General features: G+C 43.2%; 1 protein-coding gene across 1 annotated transcript in view; it reads left to right on the top strand.

The window, feature by feature from the left end:
• The window catches only part of LOC145989806 (peptidyl-prolyl cis-trans isomerase FKBP2-like), a 221684-nt gene that overhangs the window by 41413 nt on the left and 159126 nt on the right, over window positions 1-21145 (top strand). The window lies entirely within an intron of this gene.

Raw genomic sequence — 21145 nt, 5'->3', positions numbered from 1 at the left:
TTGATGTTTTAAGTCTATTTTATGCACGTAAGGCTAATCGGGACTGGACCTACAGTTTCAAAAACTACTTATACGGATATCGAACTTTCAATTACAAAACTATTACAGTACTATTGCAGAGGCTAGTGGAAGTACTGATAGATTTGATGTTTTAAGTTTATTTTATGCACGTAAGGTTAATCGGGACTGGACCTACAGTTTCAAAAACTATTTATACGGATATCAAACTTTCAATTACAAAACTATTGCAGTGTTATTGTAGAGGCTAGTGGAAGTACTGATAGATTTGATGTTTTAAGTGTATTTTATGCACGTAAGGTTAATCGGGACTGGACCTACAGTTTCAAGAACCACTTGTGCGGGTATCAAATTTTTGATTACAATGCTACCACTACACTATTGCAAAGACTAATGGAAGTACATAGTTATTCGAATCTAATTTATTTAAAATATTTAGTTTTTTTTTTTATGCAGGCTTATTGATTTTTAAACCTAATGTTAAATAAAATCCGACAATTATATCCAAATATACTTTTGACTACAACGAGCATTCGCAAAAATGGCTTGAGATTTTTTTTGCTACGTAAACAAAATGGTCGACATGCCAAATATGAACAGGCTATATAGATTTGAAAGATGGATAGGAAAAAATTAATTAAAATTTAATTTTATGATTACAACACGAACTTAATGATTGATTGATTGATTGATTTAGTTTATTTTAACTTCGCATTTTGTGCGTCTTGGCTAATTTGCGAAGATGGGGATGAGTGATGAAATTGATGAAAATGGATATTCACAAACAACCATACCTGACCGGGATTTGAACCCGGGGAACCCTTGGTGTTGTAGCGCGATGTGCTAACCACTCGGCCACGGGGTCGGGCAAGTACTGGTATATACATAAACCAAAGTTACATGGTTCTAGCCCCCATAGGAGTCGAAAAAATCAATGTCTTGGAAAACGTCTTAAGACAAATATCTTAATCTTTAAGAAAGTCGACTTCCGGTATCTCAAGATGTTACTTCCGGTCTGTCAAGAAAATTTTCTTAAGACAATTATCTTAAGACGTTTTCCAAGACATTGATTTTCTCGGCTCCTAATTGAACTAGGATGATGATTTTAGGTTTGTTGGATAGGATTTGACGAAAACTATTCAACTAGCAAATAAAATCGATTCCACCCCCTCAAGTTTCGAAAATATAGACAATTTTTTTTTATTTTTTGAGAAACTTGATTTGCTGGCTTAGTTTTTACCCTATTTCGAAAATTTTAATAACATTTGATAAAAAATTGAATGTACTCTACAACCTATTGGAAACATAATGATTAGTGCTTACTGTTTTCGAGTTATTTTAAATTTAAATTTCAAGATGTAATTTCTAAGTTGTTTTGTAACTCGTAAACTATAGGTCGTAGAAAACCTATTCTTGTTTTATCTGCTATTGCCCGACAAATACTATAAACACAAATAATGTTTATTGTTTGATTTAAAAAATGGAGATCGAAAATAATTTTGTTTTCCAAAAATAAAAAAAATGTGCGTATGGAAAAAAAATACGATTGTGTAATTTTTTATGATGTATGTTTGCATGTAAAATTAAGTATACCTGAAAGTTTTAGAATTTCAAAATAGCTATATATATTTGCTATTATATCAGCCAAAACAATAGAATATATATAAACAAAAACATTTTCATAGTTTCACGCCTCTACTAGAATAGTCGAAAAATATACTAATGGGCAATAAAATCTGAAGAAAATTCGTGTCTAGCAAAAATAGGCTAAATAGAATTACACATGCATACAATATTTATTGTGTTTTTTTCTATCTACAATCATATTTTTCTTATATATTTTTTTAAATTTTTTTTTATAGAGTTGATTAAAGCATATATTTGAGGAAGGCAACACCACCCATATATAAATAAACATACCCCGAAAAAATGCGCTCCATGAAAAGTTGCCCTGTGTGCGAAAAAACCATATCAAGCGAACATTTTGCAAGACATTGTCGCACCTGCGCGCCAGGCAAGCATTTGGCTGCCACCGAATTATGTTCTGGATGCAATAAACACATCACAATTGCGTATGCCAAAAAACATAAGCTTACTTGTTTAAGCAAAAGTACATCTGGGGCTCAACCGTCGACCAGCTCAACCAAGAGGAAGGCAGAAGCAGCCTCCATCAATGCACCACCCGTCAAACGCGTCAAGCCTGCGATAAAAGCAGACCAGTCTGCTTTCCAGCGTTTGTTAGAGGACTTTTTTTTTATTTCGGAGGGCTCATGCGACGTGCGTAGCTTTTTGGAGAACGTGCAAGCGCAAATTATTTCCGTCCTCGGCGATGCGCTTGCAACGCACTCCACTAAATTCTACGCATCGCTATGTTGCTGGTACAAGAAGCCTTCTGATGAAATTTACAGCTTCTGCCACAACACCAAGGCGAAGACGTTGCATCTGGTGGATGTCGAAAACCTAGAGGTAATCTACAACAAGTTTGTCGAGGAGCTGCTGGCAAAGCAAGAGGGGCATGAAGCTAAGGGTTCGGGGGGTTCGCTGTGTGGCAAGCCTCACGAACTGCGCGTCAAACTTAGCAAGTTTGTGCCTCTCTCCGCGTCCAGCTACGCCCCCTTACCAGAAGCGATTGTGGAAAAGAAGGCCGTCCTGAACATTCAAAACAGTGACGCCAAGTGCTTTCTCTGGTCTGTGCTTGCAGCGTTGCACCCTGTTCACTGGAAAAAACAACCACACCGAGTTAACCACTACCTACCCTACGAGCCAGAGCTGGAAGATGCTATTGCTGGGATCGACTACCCGGTGGAGGTCTCGGACATTCGCAAGTTCGAGGCCCGTACACACAACCCCCGGTTGGCCATCAATGTTTATGGTCTCATCGACGAAAATGTGGTGTACCCCATCCGGGTGAGCGACGTAGACGACGACGGTGCGCAGGAAATTCACCTTCTGCTCATCAAGGATGAAACTCACCATCACTACACCCTCATCCGTTCTCTCTCTAGACTTGTTTCGAGCCAGCTGAGCAAAGACGAACACCACATAGAAGTTTGTCCCAGGTGCTTGTCTATATTTCGTAATCGAGAACGGCAGGATTATCAGCGCATCAGAGGTCACAACATCGCTGCCGAGAAACTCGCTCGCCACAAACTTTATTGCAATGCCAACGAGCCTGGGGTAGCAGTTTTGCCCAAACCTGGCACCGTGGAGCGTTTTCGCATGCACGGTGCCATGGTGGAGCACCCCGCTATCATCATCGCGGATTTCGAGGCTTTTCTCAAACCCCTGTCTACTTGCGATCCCGACCCCGAAGTTTCCTCCACCACCCCTTACCAACTTCACGAGGCATCCAGTTTCGCATACGTTGTGGTGCGACGAGACCAACACATCCCCCCTGAGCCCTACGTGTACAGTGGTCTCGACGCAGCCAAACACTTCCTCGAGAGGATGGTTGTCGAGGCCATCGAGATAGGGAAGATACTGTTGGCCCCCAAGTCTATGCTCCCACTGTCCCCCGACGATCAACGTAGACACGACGAGGCCATCGCTTGCCCTGTCTGCGTTAAGGAGTACACCGCCAACAACCGTAAAGTCCATCACCACGATCACTTTAACGGTAGGTACGTAGGTCCTTGGTGCAACGGATGCAACCTCATGGCCCGGGACCCGTACTTTATCCCTGTGTTTTTTCACAATGGCTCGGGATACGACTTTCACCACCTGATCAAGCATCTTGGGTACAACGACATGCGAATTAACGTCCTGGCCCAGAACGAGGAGCGTTACATCAGTGTGAGCAAGCGAGTGTCGATCCCAGAATCCGGCTCTACCGTCGAGCTTCGCTTCCTCGACTCTCTGAGGTTCCTCCCGGCCAGCCTCGATGCCCTGACGAAAAAGCTGAGCAACGAACAAATGCGCATCACCTCTGCGAATTTTCCAAACTTGGACCCCGGTCTCTTCACGCGTAAGGGGGTCTACCCCTACGAATACATCACAGACCGTACCAAGTTTGCGGAGACGTCGCTACCTCCCCAGGCGAAGTTCTACAGTCAGCTACGAGGCTCAAACATCACCGACGAAGAATATCACCACGCCCAGTCCATGTGGTGCGAGCTGGGTTGTCGAACTTTCGAGGACTACCACAATGCCTACCTCAAACTTGATGTGACGCTCCTCGCCGACGTGTTCCAGACGTTCCGTGCGACTGCAATGAAAATCTACCACCTGGATCCCGCCTACTTCTATAGTCTCCCCGGACTGGCGTGGTCGGCCATGTTTCTGGTGACGAAAATCGAGCTGGAGCTTCTTTCGGACGTGGACATGGTACTGTTTGTGGAACGTGCCGTGCGGGGTGGCATGGTCCAGGTGTCGCAACGGCACGCGCGCGCCAACAACCATCACATGGCTACTGGCTACGACTCCACCCAACCGTCAAGCTACATCATGCACACGGACGTGAATAACTTGTACGGGCACTCTATGATGCAGCCACTCCCCTTTAGAGGGTTCGAGTGGGCTGACCCTTCCAACTTCGACGTTAAAGGTTTCGATGATTCGGAACATGGGTTCTTCGCCGAGGTGGACCTTGAGTTCTCCGAGAAGCTGCAGGATTTGTTCTGCGATCTCCCCCCTGCACCCGAGTTCAAGTGTCCACCCGATTCCAACCAGACGAAGCTCGTCATGGATTTCGAACCCAAGAAGAATTACGTTCTGCACTACCAGAATCTCCGGTGGTTGATGCAGCGAGGGGTCACGGTCCACGCAGTTCACCGCATCCTCAAGTTCGAGCATTCTCCGTGGTTGCGTCCATATATTGATGTCAACACTGAACACCGCAAAAAAGCCGAGTCCGAGCTTGATAAGGATTTCTTCAAGCTCATGAATAATGCGGTGTTTGGCAAGACCATGGAGAATGTACGGAATCGCGTGGACATAAAATTGGTGACGAGGAAAGAGCTATGTCGTCAGCTTGTCGCGAGTCCATTGTTCAAGTCTCGAACAATCTACAACGAGCAGCTGGCTCTGATTCACATGAGGCAAGGTGTGGTGAAACTCACCAAGCCCATCTACGTCGGAGCCACTGTTCTGGATCTGAGCAAGCTCCACATGTTCGAGACGTACTACGACATATTACGTCCACACTACGACCACAACATCTCGCTTCTCTACACGGACACGGACAGCTTGGTGTACCACGTCCGCTCACCCGATGCATACGGGGATATAGCCAGAGTTCCATCTTTGGTTAACCTCTTTGACACCTCGGGCTATCCCCAGCCGAACCAGTACGATATCCTGGCCCGAAACAAGAAGGTGCCCGGTAAACTCAAGGACGAGAAGGACGGAGACGTGATTCTCGAGTTTGTAGGTCTTCGCGCCAAGGCCTATACCATCAAAGCCGAGGGTAGCGTTACCAAGAAGGCCAAGGGTGTCGGCAGACAGGTGGTTCGGGAGCATCTCACATTCGAGGACTTCATGGATTGCCTCAAGACCAGGTCGTCGATTCTAAGAGCAGAACAGCGCATCCAGAGCATCGACCATGTGTTGACCACCAACAAGGTGAGGAAGATTGCCCTGGATCCCAACGACGACAAGAGGTGCGTTCTCCAATGTGGAATCCACACACTGCCGTGGGGGCACTATCGTTTAGCAGAAAGCAAAACCTGCAACATATGCCCATCTTCAACAGAAGATTCATAAAAACAAAACAAACAAAAAAAAACAAAAAAAAAAAAAAAAAAAAACACTGACAGTTATTACAAAAAACTTTGACCGTATTTTAAATAACCAGCATACCTATGAATCTCTTTGGTTTCCGAAAACAAACCAACATGGAGACTGTACACCGCGCGACGACAGATCATGAATTTCTACCTTCCATGTTAACTAAACTCAACGGTCTACTGATTGTTCACCTTAACAGCATTTGGACGAAATTGGATGACGATGTGGGCAAGATGTTTTACGTCTTCAACAACAATTTACATTTTTACAAAATTCCGATCGATGGAAAACTTCAAATCACCGTGAATCCGGAAAACGTAGGCGAAATCAAAATATCTACCGGCAAGAACATTTTTCGAATCAAGCACGACAAGATGCTTTCTAACATTACGTACGATGTTTCTGCAGGAGATTGTTTATACGTGGAACTCCTAGGAGATTACGACAAACTCATTCCTCTCTTCGTAGAATTACGAATCGTCTATCCTATTATAAATAACCGTTAACCAAAATGCCTAACGATATTTTCGGCAACACCAAGCGTGTAGACCACGCAGAAGAGATTCTCATGTTAGACGTCCGAATTAAAAAGTTGAGGAGCGATTTGATCGCTTTGCAGGAGACCTTAAACAAAAGTTTAGAGTCGGAGATCGCTACGCTCCAAACGCAATGTCTCGACCCCATTCTGAAAATCGATTCCGAACTGAAAACGCTCATAAAAAATTATGTCGACGTACCTTCTTACGATAACGTTCAAAATATACAGTTGAGCGTGGATAAACTTCAAAATGATTTGGCCAAATTACAACAATTTCAATCGAAAAATGAAGATTTGGAAAAATTGAAACTCGAAATCGAAGAACGAACTTCGGCAATCGAAAAGAATTTCTCTGAACTTCAAACCGTCGTGAAAGATATTGATGTAGAACGCTTGCACGTTGTTGTTTCCAAATTACAAGAAGAATTCGCCAGCACGTTGGAAGAAATTAAATCCAAGTTACAGACTTTGGAAGATACCATGACCAACCTACCATCGTCAGACGAACTGCAGGTCATCGGCAAAAGCGTCGCGAACATAAAAATTCAATTGGAGGCTTATCAAGATTTCGAACACATTCAAACCACCATCGCTACGCTTCAGGCATCTCTGGAGTTGATCAACGAAGAAATTAAAAATATTCACGCTGAAGCGAGCGCGTTGACGAGCATACAAGACACGTTGAGCACGGTTCAGCAGAAGATCGAATATTTAGAAAATTTGAGCGTCGAATCGAACCTTGCTCATTTTCATCACGTACTGGACAACATACAGGGTGACTTGGAATCGTTACGGACGAGCGTACCTTCGAGCGAAGATTTGGAAAAATTGAAAACGGCGGTGACGGCACTATCCGATTCGAGCGACATCAAAAGTTCGTTGAGCGATCTCGAGAGTAGGGTTGCCAATCTCCCCACCTCCAAAGAATTGCACGCTTTGAAAAGAAGCATATCACGTATGCTGAAACGACTGGAAACGGAAACGGCGAACGTGGAACAGATTCGAGACGAACTTGCTTCGCTGGTGTCGACGCTGCCCACTTCGCAGAGCGTCGCCGACCTTCACACGCAGTTTACCGAGATGCGAAGCATCGTGAACGATCTTACCGAGAAAAGTTCGAAATTGAATCAAGTCGAGAACCTTCAGAGTATCGTCGTCAACATCAGAGATCAAGTTGGAGTGTTGGAATCCACGCAGGAATCGACGCTGGCCTCTTTCGGTGCCAAGTTACAAGAACTCAACGAAAACTACAAGCAGTTGAACGTGGAAGTGAAAATCAAACCGTCATTTTCTACAGTAACGGATACCATCGTCGAACATTTGTTGCCCGTACAAAATACACTGGGACAGCTTCACAGCAACCTTGTTAGCGTCGATACTAAATTCGCTAAACTGCATTCTCTGCAAGCCATCGAAATCAACAGCGTACCCAATCAACAGAGAATCTCCACGTTCGTCGAAGGTAACAAACTGTACATGTTACATCCTTATCATCCGTACTACAAGTTTCTCCTCGATGGTACAATTCAGATAAACGAATTTTCGTACTGGTCTCACGGCAGAAAAGCTAGCGTTCCCACCATGACCTTGATATCGAATCGTGGTGTTCAGAAAGCAGGAAACATTCCTCTGGCACGTTGGAACGAAACGCGCAACATATATGAAATACACGAAGACGAAGATCTCACCGTTTTCGACGTGAGTGCCGGCGATAAGCTGATCATTCAAAACACGAGCGAAGTGCCACCCTCTTTGAATCCCATCACGCTGGTGCTTCTCTTCAAACGTAATCTCTAAAAAATGTCTAGGCAAGCCATCGTCGAAGAATTGCATAAACCTGCACGCCGCAACTACAAACGTTTAGCTGTGGTAACCAAGGGAATCGATGACCTCTGGCAAAGTGACCTCGTGGAGATGAGTAGCGGCAATCTAAAAAATGTGCATAAATTGAACAAGGGCAACAAGTACCTCCTCACCGTCATAGACACGTTTTCGAAATTCGCATGGGCTCTACCTTTGAAAGCCAAAACAGGAACGTGCGTCACGGAAGCATTCAAGACAATTTTTCGCGAAAGCGACAGACGACCTCGGTTTTTGCAAACAGACAATGGTAAAGAATTTTACAATGCCGTATTCCAAAAGTTTATTCGGAAACACGACATTCGACATTATTCAACCTTCAGTCACATCAAAGCCAGCATTGTGGAAAGATTTAATCGAACCTTGAAAACACACATGTGGAAACGATTCACGCTTCGAGGAAATTACAAATGGGTCGACATACTGCCGGAACTCGTCGACACCTATAATAATACGGTACACAGAACGATAGGCATGAAGCCAGCTGACGTTACGAAATCTGACGAGCAGCGTTTAATTTCTACAGTTTACTGTCCAAAGTACACTCCCACGACTACCAAGAAATCAAAATTCAAAATTGGAGACCAGGTGAGGATCAGCAAATTCAAACGCACCTTCGAGAAGGGGTTCACAAAAAATTGGAGCACGGAACTTTTTACGGTGGTTCGAGTTTTACCCGGAAACCGACACACGTATATAATAAAAGATAGTAGCGGCGAGATTTTGAAAGGAAGATTTTACGAAGAGGAACTCTCTAAAACAAAACATCCCGACACGTACCTCATCGAGAAAATATTGCGTAGAAAAGGCGACAAACTGTTTGTCAAATGGCTGGGACTTCCGGAAAAGAGTTGGATCAACGCGAACGAAGTGATCTTGTAAGTACGTGGAACGTGGTGAAACGTCTACCGGATTCGGAAAGTCAAACGAGAAAAAAGAACGGTGAGTTGCTTCCCGACAGCATCCGCTGTCTGATCGTAGGTCCTTCGGGGTGTGGGAAAACAACACTGCTCGTGGACAATTTTCTCCTCGCACCGAATTGGTTAGATTGGAAGAACAGGCACCTCTACGTATTTTCGAAAAGTCTCGAACAAGCGAAATACAAGCAACTGATAAAACTGTACGATGGTCTGGACATTGCAACGTTCGCTTCGGAAATAAAGCCACTCGACGATTGTCGTGAAAATTCAGTCGTTGTGTTCGACGATGTCATCCTGGAAAATCAAAATGAAATTCGCAATTTTTTCACGCAAGGTCGTCACAAAGGAATAGATTGCTTCTTCCTAGCTCAAACGTTTTCCAAAATTCCAAAACAGTTAGTACGCGACAACGCTAATTTCATATGTTTGTTTCGTCAAGATCACACCAACCTCAAGCACGCGTACGATGACTACGTAGGCGGAGACATGAACTACAATCAATTTTCGGAACGCTGCTGCACTTCTTGCTGGAACAGTGACGATTTCGGATTCGCGACGATCGACATGACGAGAAAACCCAACGACGGAAAATACAGAAACAAAATCAACGACTTTCTAAACGTTGCAACGTTGTGAGAAACAACGTGTATAAATAACGCTATGACGAAACGAAAAATCGAAGACGAAAATCTCAAGCTTCGCGATTACCTCGCGAAACGTTTCAAAGGTTGGAAATCCGAGAATCGCGGATTCTACGAAAAGGAGAAACGTCAAGATCAACCTGTGATCGACGCCATCAGCGATCTAGGTAAAGAAATTAAAGGCGTCACGGAACAAAATAAAAATTTGATCAACGAACTCGTACCACTTGCAGCTAAAAGTTACACCGTACCCACGCCTATTTCGAGCATTCCTTCGACGCCGTTCGAACTAAGGGACGTACCGGCACGACGTCGAGCCATAGGTAGCACGCCGTCGTCTTTGGATAAGATTGAGTTAGGACCTTTGGCACGAGACTACCTGAGCACGGGAAAATTCGACAAGGATGAAGTGTTCGGATTGTATCCGAGCATGGAGAGCAACGAAGGCGGCGGTGTGGTTTGGAAGATTGGAAAATCGAAGGTGACCTTCGAAGGCAACGACATTAAAGTTAATTTAGGCGAGAAGGATAGTTGGAACAGGTATCCGGGTACGGTGGGACTGTGGGAACTCGTTGCCAAAAAGCAGCCGAAAGATTACACTGACGAAGATTACCAGAGTTACAAGGAAATTTTGATCATGACGGATGCCTTATACCAGAACAACGACGCCTCGCAGAATAGGGTGAAATCGAGCAGCGGCGAGAAGTATAGAAATCTCATCAAACCGATTTGGAACCAGGTGAAAACAGGCAGCGGCGTCAAACTCTACAACACCCTGCCCAAAGAGTTTGTGTGGGTGGACGACGTGCGCAAGCTCATAGACCGATTGTTGGTTATTGCAGGAGAGGAGAATGCAGGCAATCGTAATTTCTACAACGAGAAGGTAGGAATTGTGGACATGATCAGCACAAAACTTTCCAACTTCATCGTGAACAACGACAAGGGCATAGGTTACCTCATTAAAATTATCAACACGCTGCCTCCGAGATTCTGGAACGTGGCCGAAGGAAAGGGACTCGTGAACGACATCATCAACAAGTTACCTTTCGAGATGCATTTACCCGGCTACCAGTTCTGCGGACCGGGTACCAAACTCGAGAAAAGATTGGAGAGAGGAGACAAGGGTGTGAATCCGTTGGACGCCGCATGCAAAGATCACGACATCGCCTACAACACCACTCGCACCGATCTGGATGCACGTCATGAAGCAGACAGAAAATTAGAGCACGCAGCTTTCGAAAGATTCGTTAGCAGAGACGCTTCGCTGGGAGAAAGAGTTGCAGCACTGGGCACCACCATCGCCATGAACACGAAACAAAAATTTGGATGGGGTGTATAAATAAATAACATACAGTAAAAAAGAAATAATAACAACATGTCTTGCATAACCGATTTGCCGCACGAACTGCTATGTAAAATATTCAAACACGCTTGCGAGGATGTAGGGAAACTTTTACACGTAGCAAGAACAACTCCGAAATTTCGTGTCCCTTGTGAAATGCTTATCAAGGGCCATCTTCGGGAGATCAGTGGAATGAGGAGCGGTGATCTTGACACTCTTCTTTCGGTTGCGGGGGAAAAATTAAACGATAGGTTAGACGAACTGCACGAGGCGAGGCAGGGGAGAAGACGATATACTGATGATTGGTGTAAGTCCAAACAGGAAACTGAAGAAATCATCACGCACATCATTGCGTTTTCCGAAGCACGAACTTTCTTCCTCTAACGCACACACACAAAAAAAATCTTCGATACAAATCGTGAAAAAAAATATATATATAAATAACACACATCGTGAAAAAAATCTTCGGTATATATAAATAACACACATCGTGAAAAAAAACTAAATTTCTCTAACACACACACTGAAAATTTCTCTTCGATATGACAACTGAAAAAATGAGTGACCTCCAAGCATTAAAACAAATGCTAAATTTGTCAGTAGAGTATGTAAAAATTCGGGAATTGGAAGTGGACAAACCTTACACGATAACTTCCGGTTCAATTGTTTCTACCCAGTATGGTCCCAAGGCGCGTCTGTTGCTCAACGCACAATACAGTCTATTTTTACCAGATCGATACGCTGACATGTTATCCAACGAGAAGCTAGCTATTTTAATCGAGAACAAAACTCGAATCGTGTACAAGGGTACAAAAGAACTTCTTGGTAAAAAAACAAAGCACGTAATAGAATTTGTGTAACGACTCTGCGGGAAGTATATCCTTGAAAAAAATTACACAGAACAAAAAAATCTCAGAATATTTATATATAAATAACATACCAAAAAAAATTACACAAAACAAAAAAATCTCAAAACATATATATAAATAACATATCGTGAAAATAACATATAGAGCATCAACATGAAGCCCAAAGGTGTCGTGTACCAGATACCATACTCCAATCTGAAAAATCTAGGTGCCCTCGATGGGTTACTCACCAAGAAACAACGTGAGAAGAAACGTTCTTGCTTGACGAAAGGACACGGAATGAAATTACTTCTCAGCACACCTCAATTGAAACGCTTGCAGCGTTCGCGGAAACAGCAAAAGATCGGAGGTTTCATATTCAGCATCCCGGCCATCCTGGCAGCATTGGGGGCCGTTGGAAGTTTGGCCGGCGGTAGCGCCGCCATCGCGAAAACCGTCATCGACTCGAAGAAAAACAAGGCAGAATTGGAAGAACAGAAACGTCACAACCTGGCTATGGAGAAGAAGGGGAAAGGTATAACCAAAAAACAAAAAAGCAACCTCGATGCTTTGAAGAAATATAAAAAAAAGAAGAAGCCCTGTCCAACTTCGATATTGAATCTCTGATCGAACCGTTGGGAATAAAGAACTTCAGGGGTGTTTTCATGTCCGATTCTCTACCCTCTGCTGTGAAGAAAAAAGAGTATGGCGTGGTCAACCTGGACAGTTACAAAAATCCTGGTACACATTGGATATGCTACCTCAAAATTGACGATGACAAAGCATTTGTTTTCGATTCGTTTGGTGGCACACCACCTGCCAGGTTGGTGAAGTATCTCAGTGTTGCCAACCTCTACTACAATGACAAACGCATCCAGGGTTTCACCGATGTTAACTGCGGCCACCTATGCCTTTCCGTTCTCGCATACATGTCTAAAATAAATAACCTGTCGGTGGAACATTTTCAGAAAGCATTGTGGAATCTTAAATACGATGGGCGTGTTCCATCTCACGAGCGAATCTTCGATCTTGAAACTCACGCTGCACGACGACATCGTCTATCCTAAATCCGTAGCTCTGCGTGCATTCTACAGCATGTACCTCATACCTAACGTCACGCAGCACAACAACAAAATTAGCGTCGGAAACGAACACATCATCGTCACGCCAGGCCAATACAATCTTTCCACTTTGCAAGCTCAATTACCCAAAGGCACGTACCTTTCTCAAAATTCGGTCACGCACAGAGTGGAAATCCTATCGGCGACGGAGACCGTGGACCTGGGCACCATGGGAGAACTTTTAGGTTTCGAGAACGACACCAAACTCGAAGCTGGCATCAAACATACGGCAACCAACATTCCTAAATTTCTAGCCATAGAAACTCTAAACGTTCACTGCAACGTGGCGGAAGGCATGATCACGAAATCCTCGGACGGATTGTTAGGAAGTCACAAGCAGACAGGAATCATAGCCACATTCAAACCTAGTTCCGAATTCATGGAACCGATCATCTACACACCCTCTTCGCCGATCTATTTTCCAGTATGCCGCAACCGCATAGACGACATAGAGTTGGTGGTGACAAACGAGAAAGGAGAGGTGGTGGATTTCGCAGGTGCAACAACCACTGCCATCGTGGAGATCAACGTATAATAAATAACACGCATAGTAAAAATGGAGCAAATCGAAAGTTACGAATTGCAATCTTTCCCTCCCAACCGTCGCACGTTCGCCAATCTCAACGAAGCGAACAGGGAGATCGAATACGACGTGGACGTAGGCGACGGGTTTGTTCATCCTCACAGAGCGGACCTCTACCTTCAATTCGACGTGGTGAAGAAGGAAAGCGGAGACGCGTTTCCGCCCAATGCAAATTTGATACTCGTGGACAACTTCGTGCCTCATCTGTTCTCGCAGGTGGAGGTGAGGAAACACAACACCGTCATCGACAGAATCGATTATCCAGGCATCACGTCGACGGCAGTGGGAACATTGAAATTATCCAAAACAGACGCAGCGTACTATCAAGCAGGAGGATTCGAAGCAGGGACGAAAATATCGACTAGAAGTCACACGGTACTCTTTCCCATGCGTCTGCTGCCGGGATTCTTCTCCGACTACAAAGAGATCATGTGGAAGGGAGGATTGCGCGTCACGTTTCGAAGAGCGGCTAACGACAACGACGCGCTGATGCGATACACCAACTTGAACGCCGACGGCACGCCGATAGCCAATACATTACCTGAAGCGGCCAAGTGCGTCATCCAGAGCATGGAATTGAGAATGCCGATCGTAGAATACGAAACAAACTACGCCCTCAAGTACAAAGCGGAGATCTTGAAGAGTCCGCAGGTGCCGATTCACTTTCACGCGACATGCCAGATTTCGTCGTGGTACTCTTTCAAACCGGTCGCGATAAAAATCAGGAAAAAAATTCCAGCAAATTCGACAACTGCAAGATCAAGAACGTTTATCTGAAGAATGGGCGCAACGAAGTTTTCCCGCGCGAGAATTACAACCTCGACATGACCAAAGACGATTACCTGAAACTTTACGAAGCTTACACCTCTTTCAAACGCGTGACCGAGGGAAGCATAGACATGTACTACACGCCCAGCGAATTCAAAACCCGCAGACCCATGTTTGTCATCAACACATCTAAGAGAAAGCAGGTGGTGGTCAACGATCGAACCAACATCAAGGTCGTCTGCGAGTTCAACAGTCCGTTGCCCGAGGATACCGTATGCAGTGTCATCCTGGTCGCCGAGAAGTCCTTTGTCCACGACGTGAAGAACGAGAGGGTCACAGAGCAGTTTTAACAAGTTTTTAACCTCTATTCTTGCACAATAAGAAATTTTTGTACTAGCACAATCAGTTTCAATAGCTCACTAGTTCAAAATCAGTTACAATATTAATTTCATCAGTTATGAATTACAATATCATCAGTTTTTGCACTATAGCACAAGACAATCAGAATTTTTGCACAAAAATTTTGTTGTTGTTTTTACATGAGAAAATTAACAATAAAATTTTTTTTATCGTTTCAGATGCTGTCGAACATCAAAAACACATACACATACACACACACTAGAAAAAAAACATGCAACTTTATTTGTAACACACACATACATTCTCCATCTTCATCAAAAAATATTATAATAAACATAATTATTATTATCTATATCTCACAAAACTCTATATCCAAAAATATTACAACATCAAATAACACTAGAGTCGTTAGTACACGTTGCATGCATTACGGAGGTCCTCTGTAGGGTTTCATGGAAGTTTGGGAAAAAAAAAACACGTGAAACTCTACAGAGGTGTGGTTATCTAGAGCCGCAGCCATTAGAACCTTTTTGGGTTGGGCACCACGCACCCTGGCGGGGTTAGGGGCCAGGCATCCTAAAAAAAAAAAAAAACACAATAAATATTGTATGCAATACGAAAATAATAAAGGCGCCAACGCGCGCGCGTGTGGCACATCGTTCCCCCGAGAGAGGTCTACAAAGGTCACGATAGGTCTCTCTCTTTTACAGCAACGTTGGCATCTCTATTTTTTTAGTTGTAAGTGGGTTGCCAACACTAGTTAATAATGCTACACACACACGCACACACATACTATGCTGCCATCCATCTCTTTTACAACAGTATATATTTGTTGCCGGCTCTCCTTGCCCAGTGTGTGTAGGTTGGCAAAAAAATTGTTTTATGCACTGTGGCAAGCCTCAAGCAAACTTGCCAGTTGCTTTAGAGGTTACACCAAACAAAAAAAAAAGCTGTAGGTAGGTGTTGGCAGCTACCAGTTGTTTTAACTCTTCCCCCTCTCTCCTCTCTCTCGTAAAAAGCTATGACAATACCAGTAGGTTGGCAAATTGCTTTATACACTATAAGCCAAGCCTCAAGCATTGCCAGCTCCTTGCTTTAGGTTAGGTTAGACCCAAAAATCTTGGTAACTTTTCGAGTAAGTTGGCAACACTACAAGGCAAGCCTCAGCAAAATTACCAGCTGTTTTAGGTTAGATTAGACCCAAAAACCTTGGTGATTTTTTCGAGTGAGGAGTTGGTAACACTGTTTGTGAGGTTAACATACATCCAAAAGGTTGCGTCAAGTTGGTAACACTGCGAGGTTAACATACACCCAAAAGGCAACGCCAAGTTGGCAACACTGCGAGGTTAACATACACCCAAAAGGCTACGCCAAGTTGGCAACACATATACACTCACACACAAAAAGCTAAAAAATTATACAGCGTAAAAGGCTACGCCGAGTTGGCAACACTGTGAGGTTAACATACACCCAAAAAGCTACGCCGAGTTGGCAACACTGTGAGGTTAACATACACCCAAAAGGCTACGCCGAGTTGGTAACACATATACACTCACACACAAAAAAGCTAAAAAATTATACAGCGTAAAAAACTACGCCGAGTTGGCAACACTGTGAGGTTAACATACACCCAAAAGGCTACGCCTTGCCCGAGTTAGCAATACTCCAAGACAAGCCTCAAGCAGTATTGCCAGCTCCTTGTTTGAGGTTAGGTTAGACCCAAAAACAAAAATCTTGGTGATTTTTTAAGTGAGGAGTTGGCCACACTGCGAGAAAAGCCTCAAGCAGTGTTGCCAGCTTACTTGAGGTTAGGTTAGACCCAAAAACAAAAACCTTGGTGATTTTTTCAAGTGAGGAGTTAGCAACACTGCGAGCGCCACCGAGCGCCATTTTCGGTTTGTGAACCCGGGACACTACTCTACTCTCATTGTAGGTTAGTTTAGTGCATAAAACATCGTAAAATAAAAAATACGTCAAGAACAAGTTGGCAACACTGTTTGAGGCTTGCTTTGCAGTGTTGCCAACTCTTTGCCTTAGGTTAGGTTAGACCCAAAAACCTTGGTGATTTTTTCGGGTGAGGAGTTGGTAACACTGCGAGAAAATGAGGCTCATGCCTTACGAGAGAAATCTATTAAGGCGAGCCTCACCGAGCCTCATTTTCGGTTGGTGAACCGGGTTGATTGCTCTACTTTGAACCGGCCGGGAATCGAACCCGGGGCCTATAGCATGGTAGTCAGATGCGTTACCGACTGAGTCACCGGCACAGATAGACTAATCTGAAGTGCATACAGTGTAAAGTGGGATCCGAACCACTATGTGCGATCACCTGGTATCGTACCCCAGACCCTTTGATTACAAGGCCTTACCACTACGCCATCAGTGAGGCGCACACAATCTTTGTATTTCGACCTTTTTAAACCTATATGTATCATATAAGAGGTTGTTTAACGTTGCTATGCCTCTATGGATTATATTTAGCCAGTATTCGAGCACATAGCGTCAGGTTTCATAGAATATAAGCTTATCTTCAATGTTTATGGTTTCCTGTCTGCAGTAGAAAAACTGGCAGGTTCCCATAGCTTTTCTTTCAATAGTCTTCCAATGGTTGCATATTCACTCACTCAAATTTGATTCATTCGTTTCGAACACAATCCCCGATGGCGCAGTGGGATCGTGGGCGCCTTGTAATTAAGGGATCCCGGGTTCGATACTCGGTGGAGGAACATAGTGGTTCGGATCCCCCTTTAAACAATAGGTCCATTCACGATTAGCCTAACAGGACATAAAGTGGACTTAAGACACCAAATCAAGCAACCAACACAATCCCGTTATTGTCCAGATTATCGAATCCAGAACCTTCGTCGCGAATAACATAAGCAGGAAGACAACGTGAAATAACCGAACAGAAACAGAACCTAAAACCTACATCGGATAGATTGGATTAAGTTGACGATACAGCACGGGTTCTGAAATGAAAAAGAATACGAAAGTTGAATAACCTCTATACGCACCCACTTTTCCTCCACTCAATGGGGAAGATATCCTTCTAGCTGAGAAGCCTTTACATAGGAGTGCCCTGAGGGAACTTCAAGGCCACGACGATAAAGTGTTCTACGTGCAATGACGGGACCAAAACATACGTCAGATAGCTGTGTTCCTCCTTATTTCGTACGCCATTGATAACAGGAACACGTGACCTCGTCTTTGGTAGAGCAGACGCCTGCTTGCTTGCCACCACCCTTTGGTTCAGTGACCTTCGCCTGTAGTCAGCAAGAGCGAATGACTCACCAGATACTTGTTGTCTGTGAGGCTACACGAGAATAGATATTTCGTTAGTGGCTGTAAGTATTGTTTCATCTGCAGTTATATCAGTTAACATTTCAATAGTTTCCTAATGGTTACGTTAGTGATAAACATGTAAATTAGTTCTCGAGAGTGAACGTTTTATCTATTTGAACGGGGGATTTTTATACAGCCTGCATGTATTATTTTTTCCTTAAACAAGAAGAAATTCGAAGACGCAAAAAGAGTTGTATAAGTGTAGTTAACAAAAGGAAAAAAGAAGAAGAAAACGAAAATGTAAATGCTGAAATAAATTATGGTAGAGATCGAGTGAATAACATTTTGTCATGGGGCCTCCTCGATGGCGTAGTGATAACGTCGTCGCCGTGTAATCAGTGGATCCCGGGTTTGATACACGGTGGATGCACATAGTGGTTAGTATCCCACTTTAAACTGAAGGTCGAATCCAGATTAGCATATCTGTGAACCAAACCAAAACTAAGAAAGAAATTGTCACAGTGTAAGAAAATTTCATGTTCAACCAGATACGAAACAAAAGGGAATAATATATTGCAGGTTGGAGTTCACATCTGTAGCATCTAACCAGCACAATTATGAATCGCAACATATCGTATCAGATCCATTTCTATTATACATGTATGATAATATAAGAGAAGTAGAGGAAAGAGAAAACCAAGCGAAACACGGACGCCTTCTCCAGAATTTCAAATCTCGTCACATAAGGTTCTGGGTTGGAGTCCCGAACAGGCATGACTTTCTTGTTCTTGCCATTTTATCTGCTTCATTTCATCATTATTCATCGTTATGGTTCACCTGCAGGGGAAGAATAATGACAATAATTGCCAATACAAAGCCAATGACAAACAGAACAACTCGATTACGGAGGTGCCAAGAAGATACGATACTTGATAGTGTCTCCGTCTCTCGGTTTATCGAATTGAAAATTGCTCTCCCGTTCTCGGTCTCGATTAGTTAAATAAAGAAATCGAAAATGTATATGTGAATGAATATACATGTATTTTATATATTCCGGTTTTGTAGGAAATTTCGTGAGAGATGAAATAAGTACTCTTCCATCGTATTTATTAGGGCCTCCCCGACGGCGCAGTGGTAGCGTCGTCGCCTTGTAATGAAGGGGTCCCGAGTTCGATACCTGGTGGAGGCACAAGTGGTTCGGATCCCACTTGAAACTGTAGGTCCAGTCCCGATTAGCCTTACTGTGCATAAAGTGGACTTAAAAAACACCAACTCAACAACCATCGTATTTATTTTTATAATTTTTATTCCCTGTTCGATGATCGCGACGGTAAGGACGAGTGACCATTAAATGAAATGGATGACGAAATAGTCAAACACCCCCGACAAGGACGGTACTCAAACCCAGAAACTTTGGCGACGATATCGAATGTCAATCACTTAATGAGCTTGACCACCGAACCTGCTTAATTTTGTTTCTGTCAGGTAATTTGTAATAATATCCCACATTCACTATCATTTGCTTCATAATTTATCTTATTGTTGTGATTAACCTGAATTCAAAGAATTAGTTGAAAGGCAAAAATGCAAGATTGAATGTCTCTGATGTTACTTCGTGCCGAATAATATGACGTGGTATTATGATATGAATGTATTAATCATATAATATGCCTATTCATTCCATTGATTGATCCCAATTGAGCACACAAAATATGGTATAATGTCCACTCCATGGAGGAGTGGTTAGCACAGCGCGCTACGATGCCATGGGTTCCTGGTTAGAATCTCGACTTGGGCGTGGGTGTCCTTGGTAAGTGTCCCTTCATCAATTTCATCATAGCATCACTCATCTTCATCGTCGCTATTTGCCAAAAGTGAAAGAATAGCAAATCTAAATAACAAACATCCAATCAAATCGGACATCTCTACCGATTTAATTCTATACGGTACCGAATTCCCACTTTATTACTGCATCTTAAGTCATTTTACAGCATCTCAATTGTTTACCGATTCGAAAACATTTGGAATGTTGTTTTGTGCAGTTGATTGTGCATTGTTTCGTTGTTTGGATTGTTTAATTAACGTCGCATTAATTAGTTTTAGACCAATCGTGACAGGGGGAAGCAAGAGCACAAAGGAAGCGAAAAAGACAAGGAAGAGACCACGGCTTTCTTTAAAGATGGCATCCCGTGAATGCAACTCAACTGAATATTATCAATAAAATTTATTTCGCTTTTTCCTTTTATTTCTGTTTCAGTTATTTTACTTCGCTTTTCTTCTACCACTCGCGTTAATCGTGTCGGTGAGGAAGAATTATAAACTCGTGAAATGGACGATGGTACAAAAAAATATATGCCTCTCCCACGGTTCGAAACTGTCAGTACAAAATATTGTCTTATTTTTAAAATTTACGGTCAAATATGGTTTGTCACGTAGCAATTTTCGCTTATCTCTTTCTCAAGGGGTTCCATTGCCTCTCTGATGTCGTAGTGGTAACGTCTTCGCCATGTAATGAAAGGCTTCCGAATTCAATACCAAATAGAGAGGCATTTGGTTCGGATCCCATTTTAATCTGTAGGTCCAGTGCATGAACTGGACTTAAACAATTAACGTGTGGCATGTGGTCTGTGATGAGAACCATCATTTCAGCGAACCTTCTTGACAATGACTCTAATATCACTTGAAAGAATAGTATTTCCTTACGAGTAGCTCTTGCCAAGAAACCAGTTCCTGAAATTTTCTTCTGGAGGCATCGTAGCACCCAGCTGTTTGTTGTGACTGGGGCACGAGTCATGTGACTCATGCTATCAAAGCTCAATCCTTCCCGAGAACTCAGAATCACCAGGCAAACTTAAGCGAATATTTTGTTATTTGGGTTGCATAAACAACAGGCTTTAAGACGTTACGAAATTCTACGTCCCGTGGCCAAGGTATTTTTTTCTAAGACTGTACGCTGAACCTCGTCCGCTCAATAAAGATATATTATTATTATTATTTGATTTGTTACGTTTTTTAAAAAAAACTCGAGTTCTTTGATAGAAACACTACATTCATCTTGTAAAACGTCTCAGTGTCGTTGTAAAGAATTGAGTATTATGTGTTCATGTACAGTACGTTATAGAACCCCTAAAGGACTCCGCCTT

This window comes from Lepisma saccharinum, chromosome 7, assembly GCF_977018435.1.
Source record: "Lepisma saccharinum chromosome 7, izLepSacc3.1, whole genome shotgun sequence".
In the NCBI taxonomy this organism is placed as follows: Eukaryota; Metazoa; Arthropoda; class Insecta; order Zygentoma; family Lepismatidae; genus Lepisma; species Lepisma saccharinum.
Note: the sequence above shows the minus strand (reverse complement) of the source record. Positions and strands in the feature narration are given on the sequence as shown.